Source organism: Styela clava, chromosome 2 (genome assembly GCF_964204865.1).
Source record: "Styela clava chromosome 2, kaStyClav1.hap1.2, whole genome shotgun sequence".
Classification (NCBI taxonomy): Eukaryota; Metazoa; Chordata; class Ascidiacea; order Stolidobranchia; family Styelidae; genus Styela; species Styela clava.
Window position 1 is genome coordinate 16,509,351 of NC_135251.1, and position 5,993 is coordinate 16,515,343.

The 5,993-nt window shown below is 41.2% G+C and overlaps 1 long non-coding RNA gene across 1 annotated transcript; it reads left to right on the forward strand.

Moving 5' to 3' along the window:
• The first annotated feature begins 1,449 nt into the window (after positions 1-1,449).
• Positions 1,450-2,961, forward strand: LOC144419967 (uncharacterized). Its single transcript, XR_013474401.1, has 2 exons — positions 1,450-1,723; positions 2,373-2,961. It is a non-coding gene; the product is annotated as an uncharacterized LOC144419967 (long non-coding RNA).
• The last annotated feature ends 3,032 nt before the right edge of the window (positions 2,962-5,993 follow it).

Consider the following 5,993-nt stretch of genomic DNA (forward strand, 5'->3'; position numbering starts at 1 on the left):
CCGTTCATCGTGCCCACGGAGGGACAGCTCGTGACAACCAATGAACTTCAAAACATCTATCAATCGACCGAGAACATGGCGGTTTTTCTCGACGTTTTGGTTGTGCCGACGAATAGAAACCGCGCGTCCTTCATCCAACTGTGCTGCAATATTAACATTTCCGAATGTTCGGTATTTTACTGCATTGTCCAGATGCTCCATAGAAAGAATCCCTGGCACGCTCGGAAAGATGTTTAAGATCTCTAAAACCAAATTTACACCATCGTGAGTCACGGGCGGTAGCAGAAAGTAGGCAATAAAAACAAAAAAGTGCATTTTTGTCCTCGCTGTAACACAACCATTCGTGTTTTTTATACCAAGTTTCTGCGCAGAATGTACGCCGACGCTTTCCTCCGTCATGGGATTGTTCCAGTGAACAATTTTTTGGTTGATAAGGCCCAAGACGTTGTACCTCTAATTTTTGTTCCAGCGGCAGCGAGTGCGAAATAGTGCATCAACCTTATTCATTATGAGGTCTAAGGCTAAGAAATGCGAAGCTGGAAAGAAGTGAGGAGCTCAAAAGGAATGTGAAAAATCGAAAGCAAATGGACTAAAGGTCTCTAACTGATTCAAATAGCGAAACAAGCGACAAAAACGAAGGCGAGGAAACTATCAACTCTTCAAGCAACCAACGAACGAGAAGGAATGCGTGAATATGTCAACACGTTGTTGTAAGAAACGCCGGCATTGTGTCGTCATAATTTCGGGGCTAGCCCCGATCGGCCCCGATGATTTAGTAAAAGAAACAGAAAACAAACGCGGCGAGTGGAAGATAAAAGAGAGAATACGATATACAATGAGCAACCGGGGCAAAATCGGCGTCGCCCCGTCGACGTTCGGCGAAGGCTTTGCGAGCGAAAAATGAACCATGCCGGGAGAATATGGCTAGTGTAGACAGTCTGTGCAACCGATATTGAGGTATTTTTCAAATATTTTTTCATTATACCGAAAAAACAACCGGGGCATTGCCCCGGTTGGCCCTATTGACGCGCCGCCACTGTGACATAGTCATGTGGGGGTTAGGAATGACATATGCAAAAATTGTTGAGCCAGGCCAACGAGAAGTGCATGTGGTACTAAACTATACCAGACCCCGAAACTACACGAGACACCACAGCAGCATTATGCCACGGCACCAATGCTTTGTCCCAGAATGAATATGATGCTCAGATCAGTACGTAGCCTAAGTGTTTATTTCGATTTTCCGTTACAACAAAATACTAAATGGCAAAACAAACAAGTATACGGAAAATTAGGAAAGTGGGCAAAAAGATTTAAGACGTGCTTATGCACGTGCCCACTTACCCCAAACAGCAAACAACACAATTGAAAAAATACACGAAAGATACCTTGGGCGTAAATAGAGGACTTGCACGAGTCACGTGACTTTGTTACTGGACGGCAATAAAACAAAAACGTCCATTTGGCACCTGTCAGCTGCAAGTCGGATTATATATTTCCGTTTTTTTGGCTGTTAATAATGGTTATTTCGTATTGTTCCGTTGGCTGTACGTATAGTATAGACAACGAAATGGATCTTCAGTTATATTCCACTGATTTCAAAAGATCCGGAACGTCGCGCAATGTGGATATCATCTATTGCCTATTGACAGAACTGCTTGGTGTCAAGTCGAGAAGCCATCTCACTTGTGTTTCACTGTTTGCGGACAGCACTTCGTTGATGGTGAGTGATAATGTGGTGATAGTGTGCCGTTATCAAATTCTTAAATATACACAAGCTCCCTCATTTCAATGGAAAGCAGATGACAAACTACTGTTATTAGTAGGCCTAGGCGTGGCGCGTGGGCCTACTTGCAGTTGCAGACTTGACTTGTGTAAGACAGTGAGGAATTAATAATCAATTGCTACAAGGTATTGTTTCCCTAATTAGCAGGTAATCTATTACTAAGTGTGAAAGGTTGAATAAATAACTAAAGTTTAACACCAGTGGTCATGCAAAAAATAACCAGAATTCAATTGAATTCGTCATCTAGGAATACGCTCGCCACCGCATCTCTGATCACCCTGGTAGTTTCACAGGTTTCAATCCCATGCGGGGATAGTTGTGTGCGAGAGGATTGCAGCTCTACTCCCACCGAGGGTGGTTCACATGATCGCTGATCGGTTACGACCATTTCCCACCATCCGAGTCCATGCTCCCCCCCAGATAAATCCTATCCCAAAATGTCTTTTTATTGTCATTAGTAGAAAATATATGCTACCCGGAATCAAATTCATTTACGACTAGTGGCTGTGGTAGATATGGACATAAATTTCACACTCCTTGATCGTTAGATTTTATGAAAACTCTATCTGTATCCATTATCTTACAGATATGGGTGCAACGATGGAATAGATGGATGGCAAAGTATAAGTTGCAACAAGACCGCAGTGGCACAAGACCTCAGCTTGCGTGACTTGATAATACATCCTCAGTATCCATTTATTGATGCTTATCGTAATGACAAAGTAACTTGTGGTTACTGTGGATTGGTGGAGATAAAGTGTCCATTGTGCTTTAACGAAAGCAACTTCAAGACGACCCTATCAAGAAAAAAAAAAATGTTTCGGTGGGTCTGGTAGTGAAGGTTTCAGTCTAAAGTTGGACACCGATACTACAACCAGATACAGTTGCCAATGAAACTTAGCAAGACGTAATATTGCGACTTTGTGATCTGAAAGAAAATTCTGATGGGTAGCTGGCTAGCCGCAACCTTTTGTTTAAAGAATATTATGAGATATGACATAAGAGTCTTAAACTTTTATTTGAGAGGGGTGTATCCCAAGCTAATTTGCAAATGGTATTCATGGTACCAAATGTATCACACACTTTACAGTAATTATAAATCATATTTGAAAAATAAAGCACATCAAAAATGTATTTTTAAAAAACAATTGGTTTTATCTGCAGATACTAGGTTGATATTGAGATTGACCATTTCAATGCTAAATTTTCTTCAGTCAAAAGGCACACTTGATTCGCAAAGATTTGTGAATGCGCACAGTACACTAATTTGTCTAATGTTTTTATTCCACAGGCAGGAGGTTGTGGATCGGTACTGCTCAGGATGGGATATTTTTGCCTATAAATGCATATTATCTGTTTCACATGAATCCATCGTGCTCAGATTTGACTGTTTTCAAGGTCTGAAGGCTCCAACTGTCTAATTTTATTGGTACACAAGAGAATTTTCAGTGTGGCATGCATGGGTCAGTTGGAGTCACTGACCTCAAGATATCTATAAGCAAGGATAGGATAACCTGGTTAGAGTAAAAAATGTATCTGCCTCCACAGCCCTTTTAAATGGAGGATATGATGCCTCGGGGGTAATTTCTATCAAATATTTTACAGTATTATGGTTCTAGTGAAAAGGGGTGTAGGCGGCTTCTTTTAAAGTGTGGTAGGTCTAGTCGAAAGATACAATGAATGTTTATGCTAACAACTGCAAAGTAATATTGCAACGCATACAAGTTAACAGAATTTGTTGAAATGGTCCTGCCTTTTGCCTTTCTTCGAAATCCCCCTTTTTCTAACTATTCTATTCCGCTCTGGAGATGGCGAAAAATTCAAATATTGATGGGACATATAAGCAGCTGTTAATGGGTTATCTTCCCTTTTTCCTGAAAATAAATTAAACACTAATCATCATTTGACAGTGCCAAGTTTGTGTATCAGATCAGTAATAAATTACCTGCTAACTAATAAAACAATCAGACAACACCTTCTGACCATTAATGAAGATTTCTTTCAATTTAAAACGCAACTATGCCTACCAATGTGAGTAGTTTTTAGCATAGAATTATCTGTTGTTGGGGACAGATTGCAAGGTGCAACATGGTACGATTACCATTCTATGACGGGATTAGTTAGCCAGTGATTTGTTTTAGAAGCATGGACTTGATGGTGGGGGATGTCGTAATCGACCAGCGGTCGTGTGCACCCCCCTCCCCCCCCCCCCCCCCCCCCCCCCCAGTGGGACCTAGGACCTAGGCCTACAAATAACGGTAGTTTGTCATCTGCTTTCCATTGAAATGAGGGAGCTTATGAATATTTAAAAACAATTGATAACGGCACATTATGACTCACCATCAACGAAGTGCTGTCCGCAAACAGTGAAACACAAGTGAGATGGCTTCTGGACTTGACACCAAGCAGTCCTGCCAATAGATGATATCCGCATTGCGCGACGTTCCGGATCTTTTGAAAACAGTGGAATATAACTGAAGATCCATTTCGTTGTCTATACTATACGTACAGCCAGCGGAACAATACGAAATAACCATTTTCAACAGCCAAACAAAACGGAAACGTATAATTCGACTTGCAACTGACAGGAGCCACATGGACATTTTTGTTTTATTGCCGTCCAGTAAACAAGGTCACGTGACCCGTGCAAGTCCTCTATACTTGGGTGTGAATGTGGAGTTTGAAGAAAAGTGCAGTTTCTACTATATCTGTACAAAAAAATAATGAGTGTAGAATGATGTGATAATCAATGTGTTTACGAACGCACTCAACTAATAGTCTACTGGACAATAAACGACAATAATAAAAGCAGCGTAAAACAACAACAAGAGAGCAATGCTCAAATATATGGACACGCAGAACAATTCCCCAAAAATCATATGCGGTGACCAACGACTAACATACCGGCGGTGACTTACCAGTACCTGTATCGGGGTACCGTGACGGTACAGGGACTGTCATAGATATTTTAGGTCCTGTGACAATTGAAACATCAGTTGAAATATCTCGTGATATGAGTCAATTATGTACCGTATTATCGGATCAGGTACCAAACCACAGTCAAACATTTCACATAAATACGTTACTAAATAACATGCGTCAACTTAACACCAGCCGAATCGGGGCACAATTTTTGGTACAGTGACTGTCATAGCCGTTTAGGGCTGATGGACAATTCGACTACACGGACAACTCACCAGGCCTAGGGTGGTGTAGCCAGTCTGCGGACAATTTCATTCAAACCGCTATAAAACAAAAACCAATATATCTAACTCGTTAATTTTTTCACCGTGGGTGCATTGGCGGCATTTATTCTACACGCTAAACCTCGTATTAACTTTCTACGACAAAGGGTTAAAGCTATACAAATCCCCAAAGTACGGCACTCGAAAGACGTATTTGCGACCGAACGACCAGTGTGCGACCACGGATTTCAAGCCTTGATCATCGTTTCTGCTGCGTTGAGACTATCGCATACGCAGCCATACAGCAATCAAACAGACAAAACACGGTGGTCGCAAATTGGTTGACAAAGATATTATCGGCGTATTAGAATAGGATTTACATATTTATCCCGGGGGAGAGAAGTAACTATCAAAGATGGTTAACACAACTCTACCCACCTGCCAAGTTTCATCTTTTTATCTCTTATATTTGTATGGATTTTCAAGCTTTTGACAGCTACGAGTTAGTTCAGTGTCACCGCGCTGTGTTACGGTACCAGAACTACTCTATCTTTAGAAGTTCCTGTCTTGTGACAGCGTGAAAACATTGGGCTTCTAATTGCATTTCTGACCGTCATATATTTCAAGAACACGGTTATTTCGAACAAAACTCGTTAAATTTTAAACAAAGCACCACATCACAGCAATCAAACAGACGAAAACACGGTGGCCGCAAATTGGTTGACAAAGATATTATCGACGTATCCGAAATGCACACCCCCTATTCCCCCTCCTTCAAATGTAGAAACGCGAAACTTTCAAATATGGTTAAAAGAAACACAACTCTACCCACCTGCCAAGTTTCGTCTTTTTATTTCTCATATTTGTATGGATTTTCAAGCTTTTGACAACTACGAGTTAGTTCAGTGTCACCGCGCTGTGTTACGGTACCAGAACTTCTCTATCTTTAGAAGGTCCTGTCTTGTGACAGCGTGAATTGAAATTGCAAGATGGTCCGTTGGACACAAAATGGCGTCCGATAT